Below are 12,867 nucleotides of genomic sequence, written 5' to 3' on the forward strand. Positions count from 1 at the left end.
ATTAGCTCTCCAAAAACATGAAGCTCTGATCTGTAGTATTCGCCCATCATCATGGTGTAAACACTCACAGTTTGGTTAATTTCACCCTACCAGTCTTCTAACAACTTGCAAAAGCCTGAATATGTAACAATCCATCTGCGGGGTGCCCTAAGGATATAAGAACACTGATACCTTCAATGACTCCTCATCTCCTGCCCCAGCAGTGGAGTAACATGAGATGGGATGGTATACCCTCCTCACGTAAAGTGCTCATGGCTCTCCCTCCAGCAGCGTGCCCCCCCACAACCCATATCCCCTCTTCTGCTGCCCACCAGATCAGCAGCAGAACAAGTCTGGGGCTCCTCCTGCCTCCTCCTCTCCACACCTTGCTCTTCGTGCTAGGGTTGGCTGTTCTATATCTTCCATATAAACCAGTTCTCTGGGCCGGGCGGGGTGGCTCACGCCTGTAATCCCAGCACCTTGGGAGGCAGAGGTGAGTGGATCACTTGAGGTCAGGATCGAGACCAGCCTTGCCAACATGGTGAAATCACATCTCTACTAAAAATACAAAAATTAACCAAGCGTAGTGGTGTGCGCTTGTAATCCCAGCTACTTGGGAGGCTGAGGCAAGAGAATCTCTTGAACATGGGAGGCAGAGTTTCCAGTGAGCCGAGATTGTGCCGCTGCACTCCAGCCTGGGTGACAGAGAACCGATCTCAAAAAATACAAAAATAAATAAAATTTAAAAACCAAACAGAAAAAACTGAAACCCTGATGTGTGTATAGCACTTGTGGATCGTGATCTCCATTTGATAAATCAGGAAACTGAGGCACAGAGCGGATAAGGGACAGGCTCAAGGGTCTTGCACACTGGTTTGTGGAGAGCTGGATTTGGGTCAGGTCTGACTGGCAACAGATTCTGGACTCCTACGATACCATTTCTGAGCATCTCCGTCACAGAGCTGGCACTGCACAGGGCCCCTTTGGGGCTGGGTTTGTTGTCACCAACTTCAAATCCCTGGCTTCCCTGGCCAGGCTTCATGAGAGGTACAGCTGGGAAGTGGCGGAGCAGGAGGAGCCTGCACCTGGCTTGTAGCATTTGCGGCAACCAGTGACATACATTGCTTTCCATCCTCGGCAATGCCACTTTGGCAGCACAAAATTGGCCCTGGCATGAGTATTTACACCATGGAAATTGACAATGCTACACACCAGAGGGTTTAAAACAATTATTCTCTTTTTTCTTTTTTTGACATGAAGTCTTGCTGTGTCACCCAGGCTGGAGTGCAGTGGCGCAATCTCGGCTCATTGCAACCTCCGCCTCCCAGGTTCAAGCATTCTCCTGCCTCAGCCTCCCGAGTACCTGGGATTACAGGCATGTGCCACCACACCCAACTAATTTTTTATATTTTTGGTAGAGACAGGGTTTTGTTATGTTGGCCAGGCTGGTCTCAAACTCCTGGCTTCAAGTGATCCACCGCCTTGGCCTCCCAAAGTGCTGGGATTACAGGCGTGAACTATCGTGCCCCACCAAAAAAAAAAAAAAAATTCTGTAATTTTTTTAAAGGTCAGCTTTCCTCCCTGGACAAAAGATTTGGAGGCAGTGGGTTTCCTTGCAAGCAGCCAGGTCTGGCCAAGGGCGGGAGGCTTGGGTATTAGATAGTCCTGGCTTCAGTGCTTTGCTCTGCTGGTTAGAAGCTGGGTGCCCTTGGGAAAATCACCAAACCTCTCTGGGCTTTGCCTTCCTGCTTTGTAATATCAGCAAATTATCCTTACCTCACGGGGGGAGTCTGTGTGAATCGGTGAAGACAGCATCTACAAAACCACCAAGGGAGACTGGCACACGGAAGAGACCCAGACAGCTGAGCCTCTGCCTGCCCCAGCTTCCAGCTCCTTCTTGTCACACCCGCCGAATACCAAGCCTGTGACATCAGCATGCTCATTGGAAGCGGGTGCTGGAATTGTCACTGGCTCTTTCTGAATCTTACAGATGCTGTCCCCAGAGCCTGCATTTCGGCATCTGGTTACACTGTACATGGTGGCAAACTTGACAGGTGCCCATCTCCCAACCCTTTGACCTCTACCTGCCCCCTCTCAGCACCCACGGTGCATGAAGCCAGCGTCGGCACCCTTAGCACCCCAAGCTGCCCCCATCTCCCACTTCCTGAGCCCAGTAGCAGGGGCTCAGGCATCAGTGGAGGAAAATGCTCTGCAGCTTTTGCAAACTGATATGGAAAAGAGAGTTTGGGATATGGTGGCTCACGCCAGTAATCCCAGCACTTTGTGTGGCCGAGGCGGGCAGATCACTTGAGGTCGGGAGTTGGAGACCAGCCCGGTCAACATGGTGGAATCCCGTCTCTACTAAAAATACAAAAATTAGTCGGGCGTGGTGGCATGCACCTGGAGTCCCAGCTACTCGAGAGGCTGCGGCAGGAGAATCACTTGAACCCAGGACGTAGAGGTTGCAGTGAGCCGAGGTTGCGCCGTTGCCCTCTAGCCTGGGTGACAGAGCAAGACTCTGTCTCAAAACAAAAAGAAACGAGGGTTTGGGAAGCTGAAAATTGGGGACTGTAAAAGTGTTCTGCAAGCCTTCAGTGCTGTCATCCCCCTGTGCGAGCCTCCGCCCACGACCAAGGTGGCTTTAGATCTCCCGTTCTGGGCTCATCTATGTCGCCCTCCACACCCTCAAACGCCATCCTAGGATTCTCCCCTGCAGAGCCCGACACTGATGGAAAGGAGCAGGCTCAGCGCCGCTCACACCACACCTTGAGCTTCCAATCCAGTGGGAAAGACCGCTCTGATGTGTGACACTGACTCAAATCCTTCCCTGGCCGGGAGGCTGTCGGTCCTGGGAGCAGCCCCAGCCAAACTCTGTCTGGGCCTTACAGGCAAGTCCTTCCAGCTGGGCATGCAGCCGGGGTGTGGGAAGTGTGTTGGGGGCCACTGATTCAGCTGCCCTCCCAAATGTGAGTCCGCTGAGCAGGACCCTGCCTCACTCCCACCTGCTTTCACTTATCCTGCCCTGGCAGTGCCCACTGAGCTCAGGTGAAGATGCCAACGAGCCCAGAATGTCACACAGGCCAGCCTGCTGCCAACTGCTCTCCTGACTCCCTGAGGCATGACCACAGCTCTGCTAGGTCACCGGGAACATCGCCGCCCCGGGGATGGAAAGGAAGAGTGTTGCTGTCTGAATCTCCGGTGCATGCTTTCCCCCCGCTTTTTGTTTGTTTGTTTGTTTTGTTTTTTGAGATGGAGTTTTGCTCTTGTCGCCCAGGCTGAAGTGCAGTGGTGCAACCTTGGCTCACTGCAACCTCCACCTCCCCGGTTCAAGTGATTCTTCTGCCTCAGCCTCCCGAGTAGCTGGTATTACAGGCACACGCCACCATGCCTGGCTACTTCTTGTATTTTTAGTAGGGACGGGGTTTCACCACGTTGGCCAGGTTGGTCTTGAACTCCTGACTTCAAGTGATCCACCTTCCTCACTGATCACTCGGCCTCCCAAAGTGTTGGCATTACAGACGTGAGCCACCGCGCCTGGCCATCTATGATGTCTTTTTGACAACTTCAAGTTGACCCTAGGGGCTGCAAGACCTGGTGGTCACCCATGAGCCTGAATGGCAAGACAGCCAGAGCTGTGCTCGCACGATTATGGCATCATCCTGGGCTCTCAGCTGCCCAGGAGTGCTGGGGAGGCCAGAGCATCTAAGGGAATCCTGCCTCCCTGCAGCCCCCAGGCCTGGTTTACCACTTGTGGAAGACACAGATGGTGCCCACGGAAGTCATAATCCAGACCAGCCAGCACATGTGGGAGGCCCAGGGGCCCAGCTCCCGAAGGTTCAGCCTGGGAGAGAGAGAGCCAAGGCCATGGCCCTGAGGGGGGCCCACCAGGACCCCAGCCCTTGAGGACTGGCCTGTCACAGGAAACAGACCCCAGGGAAGTCTTGTCACCTGTCGCTCCACAGCTGGGACATGGGCGATCACAGGCAGTTGGGTGAACAGGCAGAAAGGGTGCTAGATAACTTGAAGCAGCAAGCAATAATTAGAGAAAAATTAGCAAAATTGATAATATCTAGAAGAAAAGGTAAGTAGCACCTCAAACTGGCGGGATTATGAACAAGTAAAGCCTGTTTGTAGGCAAATTTTGCATTCTCCGCCACTGCAGTTCCAGCAGCTAACCAAAGCAATGCTGTTTTGTTTTGTTTTGCTTATTTTTTTTGAGATGCAGTCTCTCTCTGTGCCCCAGGCTGGAGTGTAGTGGCACAATCTCAGCTCACTGCAACCTCCACCTCCTGGGTTCAAGTGATTTTCCTGCCTCAGCCTCCTGAGTAGCTGGGATTACAGGCATCCGCCACCATGCCCAGCTAATTTTGTATTTTTAGTAAAGATGGGGTTTCTCCATGTTGGCCAGGCTGGTCGCGAACTCCTGACCTCAGGTGATCCACCCACCTCGGCCTCCCAAATGCTGGGATTTTAGGCCTGAGCCACTGCGCCTGGCCTTCAATCCTTTGTTAATAATTATTTTAAGAGACAGGGTCTTGCTACTTGAGACACTGAGGCGGGAGGATTGCTTAAGCCTGGGAGGTCGAAGCTGCAGTGAGCCATGATCACACCACTGCACTCCAGCCTGGGCAACAGAGTGAGACCCTGTCTCAAAAAAAGTTAAAAATAATAATAATTTAGAAGTGAAAAATATGAGGAAGATCTGTTTTTACCAACATAGATAGAATCTCTAAGCTATATTGTGAGGTGTTTGGGGGGTGGAGGGTATGAACCAAGAATAAGATGACTAATATTGTGTGTATGTATAAAGAGATAACCGTCGGCCGGGCACGGTGGCTCACGCCTGTAATCCCAGCACTTTGGGAGGCTGAGGCGGGCGAATCACGAGGTCAGGAGACTGAGATCATCCTGGCTAACACAGTGAAACCCTGTCTCTACTGAAAATACAAAAACAAAATTAGCCAGGCATGGTGGTGGTCGCCTGTAGTCCTAGGTACTTGGGAGGCTGAGGCAGGAGAATGGCGTGAACCTGGGAGGCAGAGGTTGCAGTGAGCCGAGATGGCGCCACTGCACTCCATCCTGGGGCGACAGAGGGAGACTCCATCTCAAAAAAAAAAAAAAAAGAGATAACTGTCACTGCACAGAAAAAGATCTGAACCTCGTCCCATGTAGTTTTGTCTGGAAAGGTGTAGTTAATAGTGGTGATGACTGGGGAAGAAGAGGGTCCTTTAAGTTTCTTCTGGAATGAATTTCTTTTTTTTTTTTTTTGGAGATGGAGTCTCGCTCTGTCACCCAGGCTAGAGTGCAGTGGTGCGATCTCAGCTCACTGCAAGCTCCTCCTCCCGGGTTCAAGTGATTCTCCTGCCTCAGCCTCCCGAGTAACTGGGATTACAGGCACCCACCACCATGCCTGGCTAATTTTTGTATTTTTAGTAGAGATGGGTTTCACCATGTTGGTCAGGCTGGTCTCAAATTCCTGGCTTCAAGTGATCCACCCACCTCGGCCTCCCAAAGTGCTGGGATTACAGGTGTGAGCCACTGCGCCTGGCCTGGAATGAATTTGTGAAATGAGAATGTGTTACATAAAACTTCTGCCAAAAAAAGTGACCTGCTTGGAGTCTGTCATTATAAAGAAGTTAAGTAACATTGAAGAGTTTAAGAGTAAAAAATAATAACCTGTCTCATTACCCAAAATAACCATCAGTGAACATCATTCTAGATATCCTTCCAAGTAGACCTAAAATTAGGCCACCGGGTAGAAGGATAGGACGGGATGAAGGGAAAGGAGAAAGGGTGAGAATTAAGTTATACACATCATTTTTAATTAAAAGTATTACATTTAATTTTAACTTGACTTTAAAAGAAGAAAATGGACACTTAAAAGTTTTGCTGAAATTCAAACAAATGTTTTTTCACTATAAAATTCACTTGGATTCTGAAGTTAAGATAAATTATGTAAAGCACAAGAAAATTGGATTTTCAGCCGGGCGCAGTGTCTCACGCCTGTAATCCCAGCACTTTGGGAGGCCAAGGCAGGTGGATCACCTATGGTCAGGAGTTCAAGACCACCCTGGCCAAAATGGTGAAACCCCATCTCCACTAAAAATACAAAAGTTAGTTGGGTGTGGTGGCGGAAGCCTGTAATTCCAGCTACTTGAGAGGCTGAGACAGAAGAATTGCTTGAACCCGGGAGGCAGAGTTTGCACTGAGCCAAGATCACACCATTGAGTTCCAGCCTTGGTGACGAGAGTGAAACTCCATCTCGGAAAAAAAAAAAAAAAAGTTGGATTTTTAAAATTACATGTAGGAGGCCGAGGCAGGCGGATCACCTGAGGTCAGGAGTTTGAGACCACCCTGGCCAACATGGTGAAACCCCGTCTCTACTAAAAATACAAAAATTAGCGGGGTGTGGTGGCACATGCCTGTAGTCCCAGCTACTCAGGGGGCTGAGGCAGGAGAATCGTTTGAACCTGGGAGGTGGAGGTTGCATTGAGTCGAGATCAAGCCACTGCATCCGGCTGAAAATCTAATTTCCTTGTGCGTTGCATAATTTATCTTAACTTCAGAATCCAAGTGAATTTTATGGTGAAAATTCTGGGCAAGAGAACAAGACACTATCTCAAAAAACATAAACAAAACAAAAAATAAAAACAAAATAAATATATACTTATAAAATGTGGCCACTGCAGTGGCTCATGCCTGTACTCCCAACACTTTGGGAGGCTGAGGCGGGAGGATGGCCTGAGGCCAGGAGTTCAGGACCAGTCTGGGCTACATAGTGAGACCCATCTCTACAAAAATAAAAACATTAGCCAAGCATGGTGGCTTGCACCTGTAGTCCCAGCTACTTGGGAGGCTGAGGTGGGAGGATCACTGTTATTTGGATCGTTCACTTTGAATGAAGGAGAGAGTACTGTCATAGGACGATATGTTGTAACCAATCTGAGGGAGGAAGCATTCAGTCTCTCAGTCACATATGATAGCATTGGGCTTTTCATCGATGCCTTTGGTATTGTAGTAGATCGTATTACACCATTATGGTATGATAGTTTATATATTGTTTTTTAGAGTACTACAGTCTTACCAGTCAGTGACACATGATTCAGTTCCCTACCAGCCAACAGACAAACCAATCACGTACTCCTGTAGGAACAAAGGAACATCCTCAGCCGGGCGCGGTGGCTCAAGCCTGTAATCCCAGCACTTAGGGAGGCCGAGGCGGGCGGATCACGAGGTCAGGAGATTGAGACCATCCTGGCTAACACGGTGAAATCCCGTCTCTACTAAAAATACAAAAAATTAGCCGGGTGTGGTGGTGGGCGCCTGTAGTCCCAGCTTCTAGGGAGGCTGAGGCAGGAGAATGGCGTGAACCCGGGAGACGGAGCTTGCAGTGAGCCGAGATCACACCACTGCACTCCAGCAACGGTGACAGAGGGAGATTCTGTCTCAAAAAAAAGGAAAAAAAAAAAAAAAAAAAGGAACATCCTCACTTTTTAATGCTGTACCACTCTCTGCTCCCAAGTTAATCCCTGTTTGGGCCTGTGGGAGCTTACACCATCCTCCTCTATGTAATTAATAACTGATGTCTGGCTTATCTGTTTAGTAATAGATGTTATGTGTTTAACGGTGCCAGTAAACGTAGGGTGCTAATTCCTTCCTCACCAGTGGGGTGCATGAGACGCTACTGAAACAATTGGCATCGCAACACAAAAGGAATGGACCAGCCCTCATAGAGGACACCTGCTCAACTTGAGCTACCTGCTGTCGGCTGATGGTTCCGTAACACATCAGCAGTCACCTAAGTCAGAACCATGAGCTGATGATGGGCCTTCCCTTTGGTCTGCACAGTGTTTTGTGGTCTTCAGGTGTTGTCATCTTCTCCCACACTAAAATGCTCTCATCTCCTAGACATGAATGTTTCATTGCACCCCAGCATGACATTTGGCCTCTGCTTAGCAGGCAGTTTTGAGGCCCTGGCTTATTAATGCACAACAGTGCAGCACACAAGCCAACACTTAAGTCCTAATTAGCAAGGATCAGGCTGTATCTCTGTAGTCCCTGCATCTACTCTGGTCACCATCTCTGTATGCTTAGGGCAGCCATGTGAACATTATTAATTATTGTACACTCCAAGACAATAGTTATTATGTAGGCAGAAGTAGTGGCCTTGTTTGTTTCTTGTGCTGCTGCTCCCCTTGCCGCTGTCCCATACACCCTCCTGATGAGGTGTACATCTATGGTGTCTCATGGTTCAGGCACTGATGAGTAAAGAAAATGGGAAGAAACAGTTTGATATTAGCCCCTAGCGAAACATATGAAGAAGCGTCTCAGCTGCTTGCATTGAAAAATTCCTAGCCAGTGTGTGGGCTTTTCTTATCACTGCTGCTTATCAGCATGTCAAAAGTCGAATCTTCGGATGGCAAGTCTTGCCGGCCTTAGACATAATGGCGTTACTGCATGTTGAGCTAACCCCAGGAAGGTGGAGTGACAGTCTCTGGAGGATTAGGTGGTCTCCTCCAATGTGACTTAATGGGCTCCTGAACTCTTTCCTGTAACCATGCAGAGAGTCTACACTGCCAGTGATCATGTGCCACAAACTCAAAATATTCAAAATATTCTGAAACAGTTTCCATTGAAAGGAAAGAGAAAAGCAGTCAGGTGCCACGCTCTGGTCAAGAGAACTAGTAGATGGCTCACAAGAACACTCTGTTGCTAGTGTCTGTGTCTCTGTCACAACAAATATCCTGATCCTTCAGTTTTAAGGCTGCGGGGCCATTTTCCTCCCTTTCTTACTGGTAGTTCTCAAGATAACTGTATGATATGCCGGGAATGCAATATCCTGATAATCAGGTGACATTGGTCAGAACAGCCCAGGCTCTGTTATAGTCCCTGCTCCAAACAGAATGGCCTTTAACGCTTGTGTCTAGCAAACCACATCGTGGGAGAAAACCCAAGGTGGGCTGCTTTCTGGGTTCCCTCAGTTGTAGTGCAAATGAAGTGTTTACGTCAAAACTCCATCCATCTGCTCTGGGTAGCCTTCCTGATCTTGTTGTAGCAGTTCATATTGAATCCTAGACTTCTGTTGTGTTTTGTTTGCTATTTTTAAATAATAAATTCACTTTATGTAATTTATGTATGAATGTGTTTGGTCTCATTGTACTCAGAAAAGTTGGTAGCCATTGCACAGTGAACCCGCTTCATAATTAGTGAAACCACCTATGCTCCCCTTGTGCCACAGCAAGGAGGTTAATTCAGCCAAACATAAACTTCATGTTCCCAAAACCCTGTAGCACAATTATTACCATGTGGGAGGCCTTTAACAATGGTGATGCTGATTTGAAGAACTCTGAAGGAAGAAATTTACACAAATGGGTTGGGTACACGGGAGTCCCCCCTAACTTAAAGCAAACCTTACTCACCTCTACCTAAAAAGAGTGGAGAGGCCAGGCACAGTGGCTCAGGCCTGTAATCCGAGCACTCTGGAAGGCCGAGGTGGGCAGATCACAAGATATCAGGGGTTCAAGACCAGCCTGACCAACATGGGGAAGCCACATCTCTACTAAAAATACAAAAATTAGCTGGGCGTGGTGGTGGGCACCTGTAATCCCAGCTACTTGGGAGGCTGATGCAGGAGAATTGCTTGAACCTGGGAGGCGGAGGTTGAAGTGAGTCAAAACCATGCCACTGCACTCCAGCCTGGGTGATAGGGCAAGACTCCATGTCAGGGGGGAAAACAAAAGTAGATAAGAACTGAAACAGGTATAAAATTTCACCTAATTGGAAATGCAAAGTTTACAAAAATAATATAAAACGCTAAATGAGTGCTCATTGAATTTTATGCCTCCACAAAGTAGGTTGTGAATTAACTTCCACATCTGTTGCAAGCCACCAAAGTTGGGCAGCCTCCGTGTCTGAAATTCACATGTGGCTCAAATAAGAATTATACCTGGGGATACCCCAAAGTTTAAATATGGTATCCCCTGTGATATTATGAGGAATTACTGTACATAAAACTGGTTGTCTTCCTTTAACTCTGAAAATCATATTATCTTGCCTAAATTCTCCAGAACGCATCGCTCTGCAGTATCCTATAGTGGACATAGGTTTCCTGACCAATGAGCAGTAAAAGTCAGTGTGTGTGACTCACCTATGTTCTTATCAAAATGGAAATCCCTGAAGCCCACCAGTTAGAATAACATGACAGAATGTCAGATTTTTGGAATATATAGGTTTTCTGTAAGGTTATTAGGTATCGATTCCATTTTTAAAATAGATATCAATATATTTAGATGACCTATTTCTCCTATGTTTTAGTATTAATAGATTGTGTCTTTTAATTCATCCAGTTGGTCTAAGTTACCAAGTTTGTGGGTTATGGAGATTGTAATATTCTTTATTATTTTATCATCCATGGGCTCTCTAATATAAAGGCCTCTTTTAAGTCTTCTATTATTAGGTTGGTGCCAAAGTAATTGTGGTTTTGGACCGTGAATTTTAAATTTTTATAACTAGGCTGCAACACATCTTTATTAATCAAAATAGAACCCACTACAATGGACTGGGCACAGTGGCTCACGACTGTAATCCTAGCACTTTAGGAGGCTGAGGCGGGTGAATCAGGAGGTCAGGAGTTTGAGACCAGCATGACCAACGTGGTGAAATCCCGTCGCTACTAAAAATACAAAAAGTAACCGGGTGTGGTAGCATGTGCCTGTAATCCCAGCTACTCAAGAGGCTGAGGCAGGAGAATCTCTTGAACCCAGGAGGCAGAGGTAGCAGTGAGCCGAGATTGCACCTTTGCACTCTGGCCTGGGCGACAGAGTGAGACTCGGTCTTAAAAAAAAAAAAGAAACCATTACATTGAACACATTTTTGCCAATGAGAAATAAACTTGTTTATTCTGTGCTTTCAGGGTTCGATGAACTCTTGGAAAGCATTTTCTTCATCCTGCTGGTTGTGTAAGTGTTTTCCCTGCAAAAAGTTGTCAAGATGCTTAAAGAAGTGGTAGTTGGTTGGCGAGAGGTCAGGTGAATATGGCAGATGAGACAAAACTTCATAGCCCAATTTATTCAAATTTGAAGCCCTGGTTGTATGACATGTTGTCATGCGTTGTGGAGAACTGGGCCCTTCATGTTGACCAGTGCCAGCTCCAGGTGCTGCAGTTTTCCATACATTTCATCGATTAACTTGGCATACTTCTCAGATGTAATGATTTCACCAGGATTCAAAAACTGTAGTGGATCAGAAGACTGGCAGCTGACCACCAAACAGTGACCATGACCTTTTTTTGGTACAAGTTTGACTTTGGGAAGTGGTTTGGAGCTTCTTCTCAGTCCAACCAGTGAGCTGGCTGTTGTATGAAATCCACTTTTCGTGGCATGTCACAATCTGGTCAAGAAATGGTTCATTGTTGTTTCATAGAATAAGAGAAGATGACACTTCAAAAGGATTATTTTTAAAATATTTGGTCAGCTCATGAGGCACCCAATTATCAAGATTTTTCAGCATTCCAATTGGCTTCAAATGCTGGATGACCATAGAATGGTCGACATTCAGTTTTTCGCCAACTTCTCGTGTATCTGTAAGAGTATTGAATTCAGTGGTTGCTCTTAATTGGTCGTTATCAACTTCTGGCCCAGAGCCTGGGGCTGAGGCTGCCATGACCACCCTGTTCTCTTCCTTCTGGGTCGCCAGGAAGCTCCTAGGACTGAATGATCCCCACAAAATACAGTGGCCAGGATGGGAGGCCTGGAGGTCAACTACCCCCCCGCTCCTGCCACCACAACCAAGAGACCCCCATGAATATTGGCCCCAAGTTGTGGGTCCCTGTGGGATGCAGGCTCCCACGGATACTTCGGGGGATAAGCACTGGTCCTCCTGGCTGACAGGAGCCTGATGAGCACTGGGTGTGTGGGGCCTGTATAGGTGGGTTGGACAGAACTGGGCTTAACCAGGGAGCCAGAGACTGGTGTGTCTTCCAGATTTCCTATGAGATCCCCTATCTGGTCATAGATGATGGTGATTTCTCTTCAAGTACTGAATCCCTGTAAGGTGTTAGGCACTCCGTTCTTACCAAGTTTATTTTGTTACCTGGTAGAACTTGGCTCATAAAGAAGAAAATGGTGAAGAGGAGGACAGGAATCCTCCTGGCTGAAGAAAGAAGAAAGTTTGGCTTCATTTCCAGGAGGCAGAGAAAACTTCCATCTGTGGCTCTCCAGCAGCAGTGGAATGTCTCTGTTTGGATAATAAGAGCCTTTCTGTACCTCATTCGGAATATTCATAGATAGAGGTGTTCTATGCATGCAAAATTGCTTTTATTGGAGGACTGATGTGGGTGCACAGTTTTGGCCAGGAAACCTTGTTAAATGGGAACATAAGCTACAAACATTTTGGCAAAAGATGAAAGTTTATGAACAAACAACCATTTATATTGTTACAATAAATTAGACTGTGTTGAGAAACCAGTTGCTTTTGTTAACGACCAGACATTTTGTTAGTGAACACTTCCCAGACTTCACTAGCCCTGCTAAGAATTAATCACCCCACTTGCTCCTGGTCTGAAACCCCAAAGTGCTTTGTTGATGTTACAGTGCTTACTGCCTTGTATGTTAGATTAGTGAATGTATATTTGCCTCTTCCACTACTGTATGATTTTCTTGCTTGCTAGGACAAGGCTATATTCCTCAGAGCAGAGGAGGGAGTTGAATCATGCGGCCATTTATTCTCAAATCCTCTTCACCAAGTGGAACAAAACAGAACGGCGAAAGACCACTGCACATGGAAGCAGGAGGTCTGGATTTGGGTTGTAGATCTCCAGATCTATTACTAACTGGAGGTATGGATAGAGTCAGGAAAATTGTCTTCCTTAGGTGCTTCCTTGATAGCAGC

Source organism: Macaca mulatta, chromosome 3 (assembly GCF_049350105.2).
Source record: "Macaca mulatta isolate MMU2019108-1 chromosome 3, T2T-MMU8v2.0, whole genome shotgun sequence".
NCBI classification, from domain to species: domain Eukaryota; kingdom Metazoa; phylum Chordata; class Mammalia; order Primates; family Cercopithecidae; genus Macaca; species Macaca mulatta.